This window comes from Cervus elaphus, chromosome 19 (assembly GCF_910594005.1).
Source record: "Cervus elaphus chromosome 19, mCerEla1.1, whole genome shotgun sequence".
Taxonomy (NCBI): domain Eukaryota; kingdom Metazoa; phylum Chordata; class Mammalia; order Artiodactyla; family Cervidae; genus Cervus; species Cervus elaphus.
The window spans coordinates 87,335,434-87,356,225 of NC_057833.1; the positions used below are offsets into that span (position 1 = coordinate 87,335,434).

Sequence of the window (20,792 nt, forward strand, 5' to 3'; positions counted from 1 at the left end):
TTATTTGGCTGCGCTGGGTCTTAGTTGTAGTATATGGGATCTAGTTCCCTGACCAGGGATTGAACTGGGGTCTTGCATTGGGATCAAGGAGTCTTAGCTACTGGACCACCCGGGAAGTGCCTTCTGTCCTAATTCTTATTGACATCAGCCTCGGAGGTTATGAAACCTTGCTCAGGTTCAGAGATTTAACATTTTTATCATTCTTTGAACAGGCAATATCTTTACATATACCAAATTTTAAAAAGAATAGAATGCTTACAATGAAAAGTCTCTCAATTCTGTCCCTGTCACCCATCTCACAGGCAGCGAGTGACCCTAGTTTAGGGTATAGCCTTCTGGGACATATGCAACATACTACATACATTTTCCAGTCCTCCCTCACTTTTTCGCACATGGAAACACTGAGTGCACAGTGTTCTGCACTTCAGAAATCTTTCCATATCAATGCATTCCCTTTTTAGAGTGGCATAATATTAGCTTGTTTCAAATACTTTGCTTTTATAAACCATACTGTATATTAGCACATATATGTGGAATCTGAAAAAATTGGTATAGACGATCTTACTTACAAAGCAGAAATAGAGGCACAGATGTAGAGAACAAACATATAGATACCAAGGGGGAAAAGGGAGATGGGATGAATTGGGAGATTGGAATTGAATATATATACACTACTGATACTGTGTATAAAATAGGTAGGGCTTCACTGGTAGCTCAGCTGGTAAAGAATCTGCCTGCAGTGTAGGAGACCTGGGTTTGATCCCTGGGTTGGAACGATCCCCTTGAGGAGGGCATGGCAACCCACTCCAGTATTCTTGCCTGGAGAAGCCCCATGGACAGAGGAACCTGGCAGGCTCCATGGGGTCACAAAGAGCTGTACATGACTGTGTGACTAAGCACAGCACAGCATAAAGTAGGTAACTAATAAGAGCATACTATATAGCTCAGGGAACTCTACTTAGTGCTCTATGGTGACGTAAATGGGAAGGAAATCTGAAAAATAGGAGATATATGTAAATATGGGCTTCGTCTGTGGCTCAGCAGGTAAAGAATCCGCCTGCCAATGCAGGAGACATGGTTCGATCGGTGGGTTGGGAAGATCCCCTGTAGTAGGAAATGGCACCCCACTCCAGTATTCTTGCCTGGGAAATCCCACAGAGAGAGTAGCCTGGTGGGCTACAGTCCATGGGATCACAGAGAGTCGGACAGAACTGAGCATGCACACACACATACAAACGCATATATGAAAGTATGACTGACTCAGTTTGCTGTACAATAGATTCTAGCACAACATCGTAAAGCAACTATATTTCAATAAAAATTAAACAAAAAAAATACCAAAAGCCTATGATGGTTCATTAAAGGAAAAAAATACTGTGAAATCTTGTGTATATCTAATTTTGTAGGTGTGTGCATATATCTGTACAAAAATGTCTAAATATGCAGAGTTGTGTCCAAGGGTATATGCAACCTTGATAGATGTTGCCAAATTACCCTCTTTATAGATTGAAGCAGTGTGCACTCCCAAATGGGATTCCTGCTTCTCCACAACCTTTTTCAAGAAATCTTGAAGATATAATCAAGGACTCCCCTGAATCCTCTCTGATCCTTCTCTGTCCCTCTCTCCTGATGTGATTACAGTAAATTTGGTGCTAAATATTCCCACAGCTATTTTAATATTGTTTGACATGTATCCATTTCTAAGTAATACTTAGTATCGCTGTGTTTCCTAACTTTATTTAAATGGTATCCTGCTGTTGCAGAAAGATGCCTGCTAGCTTTTTCATTCAACTTTATGTTTGAGAAAAGTTCCTGGTTGATACACAAAGACAAACTCCATTCATTTTCACTGGGTTGCACCATTCCATTGTATGGACACAGCACAGTTTATTTATCCATGTTCTTGTTGAGGGACATTGGGTTATTTCCTATTCTTTAAGGTTACCAACTAGCCTGCTATGGATGTCCATGTATATGTCTGCTCATGTGCTACAGTTTACTAAGAAGTGAGACTGCTGGATCAAAGGATTCACGTGTCTTCAACTTTACTAGTTACTACTGAACAGAGCCTCAGCTTCTTCATCTGTTATACAGAGAGAGTGATGCCTGGTGCCTGGGAAGTCAGTGTCGGTAAGTGAGATGGTGGAATGGGAAAGAGTGCGCTTGGATCTCAGTAGATCTATACTTAAATCCTGGCTCTATGGTCTACTTGCTGTGTGACTTTGGGCCATTATCCAGCCTCTCTGTGCTTCAGTTCCCTTATCTGCAAACAGAAATAATAGTATTCAGGTACAGTCTTCTTGAGAAGATTAAATAATATACTGTGTGAAAAGTATTTAGCACAGGATCTGTTAAAGAAGGAGCACTAAAAAACCCAGTAATAATAATAGTAGTAGTACTAATAGTAATAGTATCAATAATAACAATGTCTTTGATCTCTTTGTTTTTAGCCTGTTATTGTGGCACATTTCAAGTCTATAAAATAGAAGAGAGAATAGTACAGTGAACCTTCATCTGGTTTTCTCTATATCCCCACCCATTTCTTTACCCTTTCCCCACCATTCTTTTGAAGCCAAATAGAGACATCGTATCTATTACTTTGCTTGTATATATGAGAGTCAATATCCCTAAAATATAAGCACTTAAAAAAATAGCCACACTACCATCATCATACCTAAAAATTGAGGGTGATATTTTTTTTAGTATATCAAATACACAGTTAATGTTCAAATTTTCTTAAATATCTCAAAAGGATTTTACAGTTGGTGTGAGCCAAGATCCAAATAAGATCCATATATTCATATTTATTTTGTGCTTAGTCATTCAGTTGTGTCCAACTCTGTGACATTTTGGACTGTAGGCCACCAGGCTCCTCTGTTCATGTGATTTTTCAGGCAAGAATACTGGAATGGGTCACCATTTTCCTCCTCCAGGGAATCTTCACGTCCCAGGGATCGAACCTGGGTCTCCTGTATTTCCTGCATTGGCAGGCAGATTCTTTACCTGCTGAGCCATCAGGGAAGCCCTATCCATATATTCAGTTCAGTTCAGTTGTGTCTGACCCTTTGCGACCCCATGGACTGCAGCATGCCAAGCTTCCCTGTCTATCACCAACTCCCAAAGCTTATTCAAACTCATGTCCATCAAATTGGTGATGCCATAAACCATCTCATCCTCAGTCATCCCCTTCTCTTCCTGCCTTCAATCTTTCCCAGCATCAGGGTCTTTTCCAATTAGTCAGTTCTTCGAGTCAGGCGGCCAAAGTATTGGAGTTTCAGCTTCAGCATCAGTCCTTCCAATGAATATTTAGGACTGATTTCCTTTAGGATGGACTGGTTGGATCTCCTTGCAGTCCAAGGGACTCTCGAGTCTTCTCCAACACCACAGTTCAAAGCATCAATTCTTCGGCGCTCAGCTTTCTTTATAGTCCAACTCTCACATCCATACATGAGTACTGGAAAAACCATAGCTTTGACTAGATGGACTATTACATTTGGTTAATATGTCTCTTAAGTTTTTTCACCCATAGATATCATGCCTCTTTTCTTTCTCCATGCATTATATCTCTACAGTAGTGGGCCACTCGTCCTCTAGGACAGGGCTTCTCACAGCCTGGATTTTGCTGATTGCATCCCTGTGGCATCCTTTAACATGCCCCTCTGTCCTCTGTATTTCCTGTGTGCAGGTAGATCTAGAGGCTTGGTTAGATCAGGTTTGGCATTTTGGCAAGAACACCAATAGTGTTGCATAGTTCATAGCCCGCCAGGCTCCCCTCTCCATGAGATTTTCCAGACAAGAATACTGGAATGGGTTGCCATTTCCTCCTCCGGGGGATTTTTCCAACCCAGGGATTGAACCCAGGTTTCCCACATTACGGGCAGATTCTTTACTGTCTGAACCACCAGGGAAGTCCATAGTTCAATCAGAACACACTCATATTTAGTTTTTCCTCTTTTGGATTTTAACAGCCACTGATGATCACTGTCTACAGGCTTTATTCATTAGGGTTCATTAGCAAAATGGTGATATTCTAATCTTGTCATTCCTTCTTCATTAATTAACTGGACTCTTCCATAAAGAGAAACTCCTTATCAACCATTTGAGTGCCCTGAGGTAGTGTCTGTGAAGGACAGGCAGGATGAATAATGGATTTTTCTTATATTTAATGACAATGACAATGGGACACTAAGTGATCATTTAGGAAATAGCTGCTTGTGTGCATCTTGAATGATATCAGGAGTGTCTTCCACCCAAAAGAAGAAAGGAAGAAAAGAAAGAAAGAATGAACAAATTCACAAACTCCCCAATCACTTAATTTGCTTCTTCACACACATGTGTTGGACCCTTTTCTGTGCAGTGGCTGTTCCAGGTGTGGGGATGCAGAGAGGAGCCACGTGTGATCTCTGCCCACAGGGAGTTCCAGGTGACAGGTACACAGTCTGTACACATCCCCTCAGCCCAAGATGCAAATGCCATAGGTGACAAGAGGAAGAAAGGAGAGATTTCTGGCTGGGTAATCTGAGCAGGCCTGGCAGGTAAAGGTCAGGCCCCCAGGAGAGGCTGTGTTGCCCTCCCCATCCCCCTGCCACTGCCGGGGCTGGGGGCCAGAAAACAGCATGTTACTGCCTTAATCAAGGGGTGCTTTTAACTTTGTGCCTGTCAGGTGCCAAGGTATGTGCCAAGTGGTATGGTGGACATGGAAAAGACCTAGTTTCTACGCATGAAGAGTTTTCTTCAAGTCTGATTGGGAAGAAAGACAATACACACTCACTCCACAATAGATCAGCTTTTGGCTGTAATTCAACAAACATTTCTTAAGTGTTTATGTTATGCCAGAAAGAGGGCTCTGAAGGTGAGTTGGACATGCCCCCTGCCTTCAACAGGCTGTGTGGCCTTCTCAGCATGTCCACATTTTGGGTGCCCTATGTTCCTATCCACCCCTCCTCTCACTCCAAACGAGGGGTGCATCCTTGGTCATGTGGGTCTTGGTAAAAGTGATTTGCTTGTCCTCTCAGCTGCTTGCTCTTCATCCTTTAAGTGTGCTCAAGTATAGGCTCCTCTTGGGAGGTACTCCCTGGCTCAATAATCCAGGGGTACCCAACCTCCAGGCCGCAGACTGGTACCTTCTGTCAGATCAGTGGAGGCATTAGATTAGAAGTACAGTGCACAATAAATATAATGTGCTTGAATTGTCCTGAAACCATCCCCACCACTCCTGGTCCATGCAAAAGCTGTCTTCCACAAAATTGGTCTCTGGTTCCAGAAAGGCTGGGAACCACTGCAATAATCTACATCAGCAGGCTGGGCTGGGTGTTTGGGCTCCTATGGCACTTTGTTGGTGCTTCCTTCTATCTCAGCAATTATTACCCTCTGCTGTAAATTATTTCTTAATTTGTTTATCTCCTCCTAGAGTGTGAACTCCCTGAGGGTGGTGACTGCGTTCTTATCTTTGTATTCTTAGTTACTGATGTCCCTGCAGTGCAGAGAATGTTTGTTGAATGAAAGTCTGAGATTCCAAGTTTAGCGCTTCTTTCTCCTAGGTGCAGATTTAGTCTGGGGAAAGATGAAGCTTTCAAACGTTTTTAGTCATTGACACTTCCGTATGAATAAATCTAGGATTTCATGATAGTTCTGAGAGAGGTAGAAACTGGGAATGGGAGGGACTCTAGGACAACATCTGGGGTCCGAACGTGTATGTTCATGGACAGTGAGGTGCCAGGATGAAGAGGAGGGAATGCTGGATGAGAGAGGGTCCCGGAGGACTAGCAGGCAGCGGCTGTGTGGGCCGTCTTGCCAGGCCCTCGGGTGGAGGAAGGAAGGTGCAGCTTCCGGGTGTGCCAGGCTCGCCGCGTGCCGAGGGTGCAGGACGCTGACCCCGCGTTGCGCGTCCCACTGGCCGGAAGCCGGCTGGCCCGACGCCGCCGGGGGGCTTCCTCGCTTTGCAGCGCCGGAAGCGGCGGCCGGCGGTGGGGGCCAGGGCCGTCCCGGCCGTGTCATCCTTGCCCGCGGCGGCGCAGGAAGCCCGTGTGGAGCGCACCGGAGCCTGGGGCGCGTGCCCTCCGCCCGGCGTGGTGCGTGGCCCTCGGCTCTCGGCGCAGACGCGCGCGCCCAGAGCGGCCCGGCAGCCTGGGGCCTGCCCTGCGGTCGCCCCGCCATCTCCCTGTCTCCTCGAGTCCTTGGAGACTCTGGCCCCTCACTGTCTGCCTGTGCTAAGCCCTGCCTCGGAGGCCCGTCCGGGAAGGGAAGAGAGGATCCGCCCCGAGACGGCGGGACCCACTGCAGCTTCCTGTGGCCGCAAGAAGGAGTAGCTAAGACGGTCTCTAGGCAGGGGCGACACTGGAGACGAGGTAAAGTCCAGACGGAGGGAACCCCTGTGCGGGGAAGCTGGAGCTTCATGCGGGACCGGCGGGGCTGCCTTAGCTCTAATTTTCTCTGAGAAATGGGTGCTCGCAAGTTTCGGGGCATTATTTCTGTCCCGGGTGGTCCTTCTTTCATCTGTAGAGTGTATGAATGGAGAACAAATCACAAATGGTGAGTGTGTGGCCACCATTCCACATACATTCTGCACAGGTGTGCCCACACATTCACATGCAGTTGTTTACGTGTGTCCTCACTGGTGTGTGCAAAGACGCGCACTCCCCCACACCCACCCCTTTTCTCTCCAGTTTGCGTCTTTAAAAAAGTGCCATTGCAGAATGTTATCATTCCCGTCACTTCTGGGGCTGTGGCTCAAAATTATTTTCAAGCTTTAAACTACATGATCTGGGATTTCCCTGGTGGTCCGGTGGTTAAGACTCCACGCTTCCATTCCACTGCAGGGGCCATGGGTTCCATCCCTGGTCCGGAAACTAAGATCTTGCATGCCGTGCTGCGTGGCCAAAAATTAAATAAAAATAAACTACATGAGTCATCTGGGAGGAGGAAGCTTCTATTACATATGTGAGTTTGCTTGAGACTGTCTGTCCCATAAGGCTTACCTTTAGGTACCATTCCTTGTTGGGCAGAATTTGTCATTCATTCATGCATTCAAATGAACCCATGCTGGTCCTGTGCTGGACCTGGGGATCTAGAGAGGAAGGCCTTGTTCTTGCCCTTAGGAAGTACAGTTTTGTGGTGAGTTGTGTAGGTAAACAGGTAAATACAATATAGTGTAATAAGTTCTGATAGGGGGAGGAGGAGGAAGTCTTCTTGGAGGAGGTGATACTGGGGTTAAGTCTTAAGGAAAGATGTAGGGAAGGCGTTCCAGTAAGAAAGCATGTGTATAAAGGCCCAGAGCTGGGGGAGGGAATGACGTTCTCAGGGAACCACCAGTGGCTGGGTTGGGCAGTGCTCAGTGTCGGGGAGAGGTGGCAGGCAGTGGACCATGAGGCTCTACCGGTTGACACATCTCTGAGGGCCAAGGGTGCCTTCCAGAGGGACTTGGACTTTATCCTGTGGCCAGGGAGGGTTTGTATGTTAGAAAGCCTATTCTGACTGTGGCTTAGAGGATGGAAGGATGGAAGGCACACAGGGGAGAGGTGATAGGCCTGCTAAGGAAGGAGCAGGAAGATGGTGAGAAGGGCCCACTGGTTTCTTGGGTGAGATGATTATCTGTGAGGAACAAGTTGTGTTGGAGCTGCCCAAGGGGCATCCAGCTAGAGATGTTTGGGAGGCAGTTCGATGCGCAGGTGTGGACTCATGAGAGAGGTTTGGGAGTCACTAACCTATAGATGGGACAGGATGAATACACCCAAGGAGGGTGGAGAGAGAGAAAGAGAGAAAAGAAATGGGTAGAGTTGAGGAGCCAGTAAATTAACTAAGCAGGAGTTGACAGAGAAGAGGGGGTGACAAGAGAATGTGGTGTAAGGGGAGCCTTGGGAAGGCAGTGGTGAGGGGCTGCTTGGGACCCTCCCTCAAGCCCACCTTCTGTGGCATCCCAGACTTGGGGTGCCTTGCCTCTTATGAGGTGATTTTAGTGGTGACACAGTCTCTCTGATGGTGAAAGTTTAGATGCTACAGTAAAGTGGTTGTTGGGCAGAGGTTGGAGGAGCTTCTATGTGCTTTAAATACTCACAGATACTGTTTATGTAACTCTTACTGTGTGTTGGTAACTTTACACAAATTATCTCATTTAAGCTTCAAACGACTTTTTCCAGACAAGTGAGGAAACTGACTCAGAGAGGTTAAGTGTCTTGCCCAAGGTCACACAGCTGTAAGAACTGTAGCTGCCATGTGGAGTCAGGTCTTTTTGCTTTACATATTCCAAGTTTTTTTTTTTTTTTTTTCCTTAATTGCCCTATGCTTTTTTCCTTAGCACACATTTCACAGGTGGCTGCCTCCTAGATTGGCATCTGAGCCTGGCCTGCCTCGCCCACACCCTCCAAGCCTCCAGCCCACAGGGACTTCAGAGGAGGCCTGTATCCCAGATTAGCCCTAAAGACAACATGCTCCTGAAGAAGAAAGAGGAGGTCTAGGCACAGCCGAGGCCTGGGATGGGAAGGGCTTCCCGAGAATCAGTAGGGAACTTCCTCCTGGGAAAGCCATGAGAGGGGCAGTTCCTCTCCTGGGCCAGGCATCAGGGAGTCAGGGCCCCAGCTGTTCCTGCCCGGCCGCCCGCAGCCCTGAGCGCCCACCGGAGACAGGAGGCCCTGGCTGCTCACTGCCCATTGTCCCTGCACCACAGTGCCGCTTCCCATGCGCCTCCTGTTTATACAGGAAGCCCCTGCTCTGGGGTGCCACCTCCCTCTCCTGATGGCTGGCTCCAAGCTCAAATTCCTCATAGGCAGCCAGGACTGGAGTGTGCTATCCCTGCTCAATTACTTAAAGAATTAGCATAGCAGAGTGGGTAAAAGGATGGCCTTGCCCTGTGTGTGTCCTGGATTTGAATCTGGCTACTCTTTAGCTCTAGGACCTTGGGCATTCACATTGACCCTATGAATGCACATCCTCCTCTGTAAGATGGGGCATATTAGCCTTACCTATATCATAGGTTCAGCATAAAGGTAAGTGAAATATGGAAGTGTCTGGAACGTGGTATATGCTTAGTAACTTACAGATCTCATTGTTGTTAACTGGTTATTTACCTTTCACTTCTGTGTGAGTGTACTCTAAGGCGCTTCATTCGTGTTCAATGCTGCGACGCTATGGACTGTAGCCTGCCAGGCTTTTCTGTCCATGGGATTCTCCAGACAAGAATACTGGAAGGGGTTGCCAAGCCCTCCTCCAGGAGATCTGGGCAACCCAGGGATCGAACCCGTGCCTCTTACGTCTCCTGTGTTGGCAGATGGGTTCTTTACCACGAGAGCCACTTGTGAAGCCTGCCTCCTACTTTTAGTTGCACCGAATTTCAGCTGTGTTCTGATTGCAGGTGATAGTTTTAAAGTAAGACCTCCAAGCTCTGGCGTTGCTCACTTTAAGGGATAGGGTCTGTGTCCACTCTCCTTGAATCTGGGTGTTCGTGTGGTTACCTTGACCAGTACGGTACAGTAGAAGTGGCCTTGTATGACTTTGTTTTAGTTGCTGGAACACTTATACAGATGATCCCTTAATTCTGATTTTTAGACTTTACAGTGGTGTGGAAGTGATACAAATTCAGTAGAAACTGAACTTCACAGTTTGAATTTTAATCTTTTCCTGGTGATATGTGGTATAACACTCTTGTGATACTGTGGGCAGTGGTAGCAAGCTGTAGCTCTCAGTCAGCTACGAGACCACGAGATTAACTAACTGATATACTAACAACCATTCTGTACCCATGCAACCATTCTGTTTTTCAATTTCTATATAGTGTTCAATAAACTGCATGGGATATTCAACCCTTTATTGTAAAATAGGCTTTGCCCAACTATAGTCTTCTGAGTGTGTTTAAGGTAGACTAGGCCAAGCTATGATGTTTAGTAGATTAGGTGTATGACATGCATTTTCGACTGACGATATTTTCAACTTATGATGGATTTATTGAGAGGTAACTCCATTGTAAGTAAAGAAAGACCTGTACTTGGAGCCCCAAGTCGCCATGTGAGAATCTAACTCTTCTGAAGGTTGGCAGGCAGTGAGGATTGTTCTTGTTGGGTGCAGTATCAGAGGGGTGGGAATAATTTTTTCAGCTCAATAAAAATTTAACGAGTGGAGTTTCAAAATAGTAGACTGAACTCAAACCAGAATTCCCTCCCTCATCAACAGAAGATGGAAAAAATAAAAAAAATAATAAATGAAGATCAGAAGTGATAAAATACTCCTGGAATGAAGAAGTGAATAGGATATGACAGCCATAAGCTGAAGTGCTTCTGAGTTTGTGCCCAAAACATATGTAGAATTAGGTCTCACCTCTTGGTGCATGCAGTCAAGAATCACCACCAACCAATAAACGTCAGTCAAGCACTTGTTATGTGCTAAGACTTTGTCGCAATTATCTGTGTGTTTTTACAGTTAATGCTTATTTTAGAGTCAGTTACATGTTTGGGTTTTCTTTGTTTACCCATTTCTTCCTTTTGAGTTTAATTTCCTTTTTACTGATGTATGTAGTTTCATGGTGCTGTCACCAAAAGTTTGTGAGTAGTAAATCCTGGTGAAATTAAGAAATTTCATTCTCCCTCTTAAATGTTAATATCACTGGATATAGAACACTGAAGGTGACAGTTACTTTTCCTTATCACATGGAAGATACTTGGAATGTTTTATTATTTTCTGGCATCTGTGGTGTCTGCTGAGAAGTTGAGCTAAGCCTAATTGTTCCTTTGTGGGTAATGTGTCTGTTCTCTCTAGCTGTTTTTAAGATTTTTATCTTGATGTTTTGCAGTTTTAATATGGTATGCCTAGGCATGGAATTATTTTTGTATATTCTGTTTGAGGATTGTAGTGCTTCTTCCTCATGAAGATTCATATTATTCATCATTTTTGAGAATTTCTGGCTGTTATATCTTTTAATATTATCCTTTCTCCAATTATTTGTTCTTTTCTATTATAAATTTGTGGATTTTTTCATTTTCTTTTCTTTTTCACATAATTATCTTTTATACTTTCCATTGCTTTATCTCTTTGTACAATATTATGGGTGACCTCCTCATAGCTATTTTCTAAGTCAGCAATTTTCTTTTCAGCTCCATCTAACATATGATTTTACTCATCCAATAAATTTTAATTTTTGTGACTATTTTTTCATTTATACAAGTTTTGCTTGGTTCTTTAAACAACTGCCTGGTATTTCATTATGGTTTCTGGTTTCTTCTCATTTTCTATTTTATTATTATTATTATTATTTTTTTTTTTACGTCAGAGAGGTAATGTGCCGATGTCGTAACAAGGTTTGTGAGGGAGGCACATGTCACGCAGCAGCGTGAACACCCAGTCATCATGCTCATGAACTACAAAAGGATCTATTTTATTATTTTAAACATACTTATTTTATAGTCTTTCAGAATGTTCATCTATGAGAAGCTCTTGGGATGCTATTTATCCTGTTTTTTTTGTGTCTGAAAACTTGCTCATGGTAAACCTTCCTTTGTATTGTCTGCCATTTTCATTGGTGATTTCTTCATCGGTGAGAATCCTGTACTGCCTGAATTGTAGGAATGACCTCAAAAAGAGGTTTTATTTTGGTTTTGCTAGGTACCCTGGAGGCATCAGCAGCTTGGGATCTATTTTTAATTTATTTGTTAATTTTTTGACTTGGGATTGCTGTACGGTGTGGGTGGTATAAGTCCACCTCTAAACCATCACCTGGTGAAAGGATGGTGTTTTGATTTCTTATGGGAGATCAGGAAGAGACAAGTTTTATTGCTATGTCTCTGGGCTGGTGGGGAAGTTTTTCTAACCTTTTTACTAAGGGTGCAGCTCTTCACAAGTCCTGACTTTCTGTAGTATTCTAACTCCTAATTTAACTTGAGTGATCCCAAAGCTCTGTCTCTTGTGTCCATAAAAAGGTTCAAACTGAAGCACCCCACCTTTAAAGATATTTTGCAATCTGTAAGCCCTCTGCCCCTTATCTGGGCTTTCTTCAGTGTCTTCTCTTGTGCTGCTCTTCTGGCTTTCAGTTCCCTCTATTTCTGGTGTCTAGAGATTTTTCTTTCTTGAGAGCAAGAAGTTGAAAAAAAAATGGATCTTTTTTATTAGTTATTTTAAAATCTAGGGTTTCTGTGAGTTTGTAGTAGAAGACCCTCCTTTTCCTCTTTCTCCCCCCGCCACACTCCCTCCTTCTACTCCTTCTTCCTCTTATAGCTTCAGGTCATGATGAACCTTTCCAGGATCTTCATATATGTTCTCGCACGTCATCCTCACAAGTACTGTGTGACACATACCTTATTTATCAACTTCTTTTTATGCGCTACCGTGTTGAGACTTGGCAAATTTAAGTCGTGTCCTAGATCAGACAGGTAGGAAACGGCTTTGTCAAGATTTGAACCTAGCTTTTCTGATTTCATTTAATGTAGCCTTTAGGAAGTTATTGGTAATGATCGCCTTTCGCCATCACTTCATTATAAAAACCTTCAAACATAATACATATACATACTGTCTACCCAGATTTTAAAATTGTTGTTTTGTTGTATTTGCTTTATTATGTGTCTATCCATTTACCCATCCTTCTAGTCTTTCATCTATTCCTTTTGTATTTTGATGTTTCAAAATAAGTTGTAGGCGTTAGTATACTTCATCTCTAAACAGTTCAGCATGCATGTGCTGTGCTTAGTCGCTCAGTCATGTCCGACTCTTTGCAACCCCATAGACTGTAAGCCGCCAGGCTCCTCTGTCCATGGGGATTCTACAGGTCAGAATACTGGAGTGGGTTGCCATGGCCCCCTTCAGGGGCTCTTCCCAATCCAGGAATCAAACCCAGGTCTTCTGCATTGCAGGTGGATTCTTTATAGTCTGAGCCACCAGGGAAGCCTGTTCAGCATGCATATATATATATGCACGGCTGTGCCTTGTTGCTTCTGGGATCTTAGTTTCTCAATCAGGGATGGAACCTGGGCCCCTGGCAGTGAGAATGCTGAGTCCTAGCCACTGGGCCACCAGGGAATTACCTGGCATACCTATGATTGAAAGTAAAAATGTTAGTTGTTCAGCCATGTCCAACTCTTTGCAACCACATGACTATACCCCACCAGGCTCCTCTGTCCATGGAATTCTCCAGGCAGGAATACTGGAGTGGGTAGCCATTCCCTTTTCCAGGGAACCTTCCCAACCTAGGGATTGAACCCCAGTCTCCTGCATTGCAGTTGGATTCTTCACCATCTGAGCTAGCAGGGAAGCCCATACATATGATTAACCAGAGTTAAATATTTATATATGGTTCTTCCCCCCATGTACAAATGAGCTAATATTAACTGTACCACGCATGAGTCTTGACTGATGTATACACCTGTATAATATGAAGATATAGAGTATCATCATCTCTGCAGGAAAGTTCCCTCCTGCCCCCTCTCAGAGGCAACTCTTCTGTTGTTTCCTTCATGGACTAGTTTTGCCTGTTCTAGAAATTCTTACTAGGTGTATTTTTTCGGGTAATTATTCTTTCATTCAGGAAAAGAATCTTGAGATTCACTTATATTTTGTGGGTGTGTGTATCGTATTTTGTTCATTTTTATTGCTGAGTAATATTTCATTGCTGAGTAATATTTCATTGTTTGACTATAACACAGTTTATTCATTCTCCTATTGTTAGACACCTGAGTTGTATACAGTTTTTAGATATTGTAATAAAGCTGATGAGTTTGTTATTGTTGTTTACCTGCTCAGTCATGTCTGATTCTTGTGACCCCATGGACTGTAGCCCTCCAGGCTCCTCTGTCCAGGATTTTTCAGACAAGAATACTGAAGTGAGTTGCCATTTCCTTCTCCAGGGGATCTTCCTTATTCAGGGGTCGAACTTGCGTTTCCTGCTTGGCAGGTGGATTCTTTACCACTAAGCCACCTGGTAAGCCCTAATAAAACTAATATGAACATTTAAAAATGATTATATTTATTTATTTACTTATTATTTTTGAAATATAGCTGATACACACTATTATATAAGTTACAGGTGTACAACAGAGTAATTCACAATTTTTAAAGTTTGGACTCCACTTACATGCTATGCTCACTCACTCAGTCTTGTCTGACTTTTTGCAACCCTGTGGACTATAGCCCACCAGGCTCCTCAGTCCATGGGATTTCCCAGGCAAGAATATTGGAGTGGGTTTCTATTTCCTTCTCCAGGGGATCTTCCCAACCCAGGGATCAAACTTGTGTCTTCTGCATCAGCAGGTGGATTCTTTACCAACTGAGCCACCTGGGAAGCCCATGTACTCCACTTACAGTTATTATATAAAATACTGGTTATATGCTGCATGTTGTACAATATATCCTTGTAGCTTATTTTATATATAACATTTTTTACCTCTGAATCTCCTACCCTTATATTGCTCCTGCTAGGAACATTTTACAAATATTATTTTATGATATGAGAATGAGGCAAATAGTGTAGCAGCCAGGTTGAAGATAGTTGAGGGAGATGAAGAAGTGCAGAGAATGAGCACAGAAAATTTTCTTTGTCTTGGTCACACTGTGTGGCTTGCAGGATCTTAGTTCTTAACTAGGGATTGAACCCGGGCCATGGCAGTGAAAGCACCAAGCCCTAACCACTGGCTCACCAGGGCATTCCCCAGATAATTTTCTTAAGATGAGTAGATAAAAAGTGGGGAGAGGAAGAACAGTAACTAGGGGGATGTTCATGGGTCAGGGATGGGGTGTGTGTGTGTGTGTATACATATATATATATATGTATACACACACCATACACACACACACATACACACACACACACACACACACACACACACAATAGCTTTTAGTGAGAACTGGGGGTAAATTCTATATCTGCATCTTGGCAAGTTACCTAACCTCTCCAAGCTGAAGTTCTCCCTTCTGAAAAATGGGTGTAATAATACTGCCTCTTGGAGCTGTTGAAGGGACATGGAAAGTCCTGGGTAAATAGCTGGTGCTTGAGGCCTGGGAGGGCTTCCCAGGTGGCGTTAGTGGTAAAGAACCTGCCTGCCAATTTAGGAGACTGTAAGAGAAACAGGTTCGATCCCTGGGTTAGGAAGATCCCCTGGAGGAGGAGGGCATGGCAACCCACTCTGGTATTCTTGCTTGGAGAATCCCGTGGACAGAGGAGTCTGGCAGGTTACAGGCCATACGGTCTCAAAGAGTTGGAGACGACAGAAGTGACTTAGCAGGTATGCGTGAGCCCTGGAAACTATTAGGTTGATGCAAAAGTGATCAACAGTTTTTGCATTGTTGAAATTTGCCATTCATTATTGGAATACATTCTAAATAAATGTGGTTGTATTATACATCATTTTAATGTGCTTTCTTGCTTTATGTTTTTTTTCCCTAATGATTTATTACTTGCTGTTTATTTTATATTAGATTATGGAATTGGTGTTAGAAAGCAAATTTGAGCAATTTTCTTATTTGAGTTCAAAATGGGTTATAAATCAGTGGAGAAGACTAGCAACATCAACAACGCATTTGGCCCAGGAACTGCTAACGAAGGAATAGTACAGTGGTGCTTTAAGAAATTTTGCAAAGGAGATGAGAGCGCTGAAGATGAGGAGCAGAGTGGCCAGCCATTGGAAGTTGACAGTGACAATTGAGAGCCATCATCGAAGCTGATCCTCTTACAACTACATGAGAAGTTGCTGAAGAACTCAGCGTTGACCATTCTATGGTCATTCGGCATTTGAAGCAAATGGAAAGGTGCAAAAGCTTGGTAAGTGGGTGCCTCATGAGCTGACTGGAAAAAAAGATCGTTGTTTTGAAGTGTTGTCTTCTCTTATTCTGTGCAACAACAGTGAACCACTTCTCAATTGGATTGTGATGTGCAATGAAAAGTGATTTTATGTGACCACTGGCAAAGACCAACTCAGCGATTAGACTGAGAAGAAGCTCCAAAGCATCTCCTAAAGCCAAACTTGCACCAAAAAAATGTCATGATCACTGTTTGGTGGTTTGCTGCCCATCTGATCCACTATAGCTTTCTGAATTCCAGAGAAACCATTACATCTGAGAAGTATGCTCAGCAAATCAATGAGATGCACCAAAAACTGCAATGCCTGCAGCCAGTATTGATCAACAGAAAGGGCCCAGTTCTTCTCTACAACAATGCCTGACCACATCGCACAACCAACACTTCAGAAGTTGAATGAATTGGACTGGATGTTTTGCCTCATCTGCCTGACCTCTTGCCAACTGACAACCACTTTTCCAAACATCTTGACAACTTTTTGCAGGAAAAACGCTTCCACAACCAGCAGGAGGCAGAAAATGCTTTCCAAGAGTTTTTCAAATTCTGAAGCACAGATTTTTATGCTACAGGAATAAACAGACCTATTTCTTATTCATAAAAAAGTGTTAATTGTAATGGCTCCTATTTTGATAAATAAATATGTGTTTGTGCTTAGTTATAATGATTTAAAATTCACAGTTCAAAACCGTAATTAAGATTGCACCAACCTAATAGCTTAGTACATCTCTGATGCAAAGCCAGGAACGCACTTGTTCACGGGCAGCTTGTGCTCCTTGTGGCCAGTGGCAGCTGGCCTCAGTGTCTGGGGTCAGGCTGGGATACAGATTGGGGCTCAGTGTCCCCCTGCCTCAGGAAGTGAGTGATGTTGGAACTGGGGTTGAGGAGGTCACTGTGCCATTTGGCAGCTGCCACCAAGACCTTGGAGTGAAGACAGCCCTGGAGCAGCTCCAGTCATTGGCCTCAGCCAAGGCAGTGGAGAAGAGCTGCGGGGAGCCATGGGAACAGGGGCGGGCAGGAAGCCAGGTGGTCCCAGGAAGCTGCAGCCGTGGCTGGTGGGTGGGAGGGGAGCTGATGAGAATGTCAGGGCTCTGGAGGGGATAGGGTTTCTGCCGCCTCCAGCTGCCTTAAGCCGCTTCTGCTGTTTTCCAGAGGGACCCAATTACCACCCTCTTGTGGAGCCAGGGCCACCAGAGATCTTGGGGAGATAGGAGGCAGCTCCCAGCTGGGCAGCAGGGGCCTTTTAAGCTCCCCTAACTGTACACCCGTTCCTGATCATCTGAGATATGGGGCCTAGTTTGGGGAAAATGTTAAGATCTTGGCACATGGTCCCTCAGGCCCCACAGGGCCTCAGGCTTTCAAAGTGTTCTCAGAAACACCAACTCATTTGATCTTTTTCATAGCTTAGGAACTGCCTGAAAGTGTTTATTGGCTTTTCTGGACAGATAGTGTCCCTATGGTCTAGAGAGAGGGAAGCCACTTGGCTTACAGTCACCTGTCCACCAAGGGATCCAGTACTTCTGTCTCTAAAGAGCCTCTTCCCTGTGCAACTTTGTCAACCAATCAACACACAGCAAGTTTGGCCAGGCTGCCACAGGCCCCACCTTGCCCTATAGTACATCACCAGGCTTGCATCCCTCATTTGTGTGACCTGCCTGGTCTGAAGATATTTGAGCCACAGTCCCTGCCCAGCACACAGCATGTACCCAGCTTTATCCTGGTTACTGTGGAGGGAAGGTGGACTGTTCTCTGCCTCCAAGGAGTGGACAGCTAGGTCTGACCTCTGAGGGAATAGTGAATAATGTGGTGTATATAATTAGGACTATGTGAGCTGGGCCTCTGTGGGGCAGTGTGTTAGACTGAGAGTAGGGAAGGAGTTCCAGTGGGGAGCCTATGCCAAGCGTGAAGAGAAAAGAAAAGATTAGGGAGGGCTTCACAGGGTGGAAAGGTTAGAGGTTACATGGCTTGAAATCCATTCAGACCACAAGTGTTTACTGAGAACCTTCTTACTATGTGTCAGACACTTATGAGGCCCTTTACATATGTTATCTAATTTTATCTCAGTATAGCCACAGAAGTAGGTACTTTTCCCATTTCACAGATAAGCAAGTTTGAGTATAAAGAGGAGGTCTGTTGAAGTTGAATGACTTGCTCAAGCCCAGTCTGACTCCCAAACTCTTACAGAAGGCTTCTCGGGGAGGGCGAGTTTTGAGTGTGTATGAGGGCAGATGGGAGGATAAGTCCAGGGTATGAGAGAGAGGTGAGGCAACTGGATGGGTAGAGGCGTGGGGGCGGCCCTGGCTGGCTGTACAGGGCAGGCAGTAAGGGGAAGCTTCCTGTTTTACCTGCACAACTTCCTGTTTGGGCCCCATCCCTGCATCAAGGGTCTTGTTCGGCTACTCGAGGTCCTGCATCTCCACTGAAATGTTAACCTCTTCTTCCGCTGGCCCCCTGCAGACATTCTGCTCCTGCTGGACTCCTTTCTGGTTTCCCACCTTTGCATTTCCTATTTCCACACTTGCATGCCATCCTCTTGCCTCTCCATGGGCCCAAATCCTGCCTGTCCCTTCATGGCCCCCTGGGAATTTCAGCTCCTTCAGGAAGCTCTCTCTGGCCCTTTCTGTAATCTCTCTCTGTGCTCTGAACTCCAGTTCTCCTAGTTCTTAGCAGAGGGTCCCAGGCCCTTTTCTAATGTCTGTCTCATTTACCCTATTTATAAACTCCCCATGTTCTGGCAGGAGCCACAGCTCCAACCCATTCTTTGCTGGCCGCATAAGACTCATGGACAGGGCTAGACCACTGATGAAACATTTGCTGCAGGCTAGGCAAGGGGCCAAGCCCTTGGCACAAGTTTCCAGATTCGTCACAGTAAGCCCTGGATCTCGACTGTCCCCCAGGTGACTTGGAAAGAGGTTTTGAACAGGGTCCCCGCTCACAGGCACTCACAGAAGCGATGTGGATGTGAGATAGCGTGGGCCTGGCCAGGAGGCCAGCCCCTTTGCAGATGCTTATAACACATCCCCTCTTGTTTTCCTACTTTTTCTTTTGTATGCTGGGGTGTGTGTGTTTGTGGAGGGGGGGTTCCCCATAAACCCATCTCTCCCTTTAATTTCCCCTTGGAAAGTAAGCCTGGGTAATCACAGCTTGAATGGTACCCAACTCTTGGGGTTAAAGTAAGCCCATGTGAGGTGACAGTGAGGGGCTTGTGGGGTGCCCTCACCAGCCCCAGCCGCCTGAAGGTCAGGTGTGCAGCCCCAGGGAAGCCCTCAGTCTGGGTCCTGGCCCCACTGCGGCCCTGGGGCCCCCATCCTCCTGCCCTGGCAGGATGAACAACCTGGAGGGATGAGCAAGCCTGGAGGCAGGCCGCAGAACAAGAATGCAGCCTTCTGGCCCTCTCGTCACAGGGCATCTCTGGGAGGCCCCCCAGCTCTTCCAGGCCATGGCTCTGCTGGGGAAGCTGGGGATTAGGAGCCTAAGTCCACCAAGAATCCTGTTTTTCTTAGCCTCACACAGATTGCTCTTTAGGAAAGGCCCCTCATCGAATTAGCCTGAGTCAACAGCTCCATTTATTTGGACATGTGATGTTATGAAGTGGGCTGCTGCGGGGGTGTTTTTGTACCGCATATTTGGGCGGCCCCTCCAGGATGGTATTGTGAGGGGGGCCGCCTGGGTCTGGCAAGAGCACAGCCTGAGAGGGGCTCCAGCCAAGGCCGGAAGGGAGGCCGCACGTTTTCTAGCCAGGCGGGAACTGCTCTCGCTCGGATTTCATAACAAGAAAGTAACCCACGGGGTGTCCACACATCCAGCTTCCTCTCCTGTTGGTGGTTTTGAACCAAAATAAAGAAAGGATCAGGGCCCTTTGACCGCCACTCCTTCCTCTGCCCTAGGTCAGAATCCAAAGGAACTACAACAAGGGACTTTTCATGGTGACAGGTCCTTTACCACATAAGGATCCAAGACTTTAGAGAAAAAGGTGAGTACCAAGAGTTACAGTTTATTAAGGATTTACTGTGTGCAATGCACTAAGCATATCATAACATGAGTCACAGTTTTTCTTCTCTCTCTCTCTTCCCCCACGCTGTCTTTATCTGCCTGATGAAAGAAAGCCGAAGCCTCTCCTTCTCTCCCACTTCAGTTCCCTCCCCACTCTCTTACCAGTCTCCCAACTTTGGGATTTATCCTTTCAGTTTTCTTTCTATGCATTTGTATACATATATGTCATATATTATTTTCTAACCACATAAACAGCTCTTTGGGACCTCCCTGGTGGTCCAGTGACTAAAACTTTGCGCTCCCAGTGCAAGGGGCAGGGGCCCGGGATCAATTCCTGATCAGGGAACTAGATCCCACATGCCACAGCTAAGAGTTTGAATACTGCAACTACAAATCTTGCATGTCACAATGAAGACTGATGATCCCATGTACTGCAACTGAGACCCAGAGCAGCCAAATTAAAAAAATGAGCAACAACAGCTCTTCAAGGAAAGCACTGTCATCCCCCATTGCACAGAGGAGAAAACTGAAGACGAGAGGCTGAGCAACTTGCTCAAGGGCACACAGCAGAGCTGGGTTTTAAATCCACTGTTGGTAGTTTGTGTGACTCCAGAGAGCAGCAGGAAACCCTTATCCTGGGCACCGCCCTGACCCCTAGCAGGTCACAGACTTTGCTGTCAGTCAACTGTAGTGTGCTTCTTACCAGCTCTCCTTCTTGTCGCCCCTACTCCATGCTGTTATTGTTTTTGGCAAATGTTTCAGTCAGCGTGGGTATTTGTTCCATTGGCTGTGTGGAGGTCACCCTGAATAAATGGCGCAAGAGCATATGGCCCTGCTGCCTCCTTCCTGTCCCCTGACCTCAAATTACTGCAAACCTGTCTTCCCTGGACCACTTTTTGCTTTGTGCACCCCAGAGTCAAACGGGAATAAGAAGTACCCCTTCTCCAGGAGGTTCATCTATGTGCATGTATCTCAGGCCACAGAGCACATGGGCTGAGTGCTCATCCCTTTTTGGTCCAATAGAACAGTTCAGCACAGA

The 20,792-nt window shown here is 45.3% G+C and overlaps 1 non-coding gene across 1 annotated transcript; it reads right to left on the reverse strand.

Moving 5' to 3' along the window:
* Positions 1 to 11,248: 11,248 nt before the first annotated feature.
* Positions 11,249 to 11,354, reverse strand: LOC122676279. The gene has a single exon (XR_006335547.1). It is a non-coding gene; the product is annotated as a small nucleolar RNA U13 (small nucleolar RNA).
* Between the last annotated feature and the right edge of the window lie 9,438 nt (positions 11,355 to 20,792).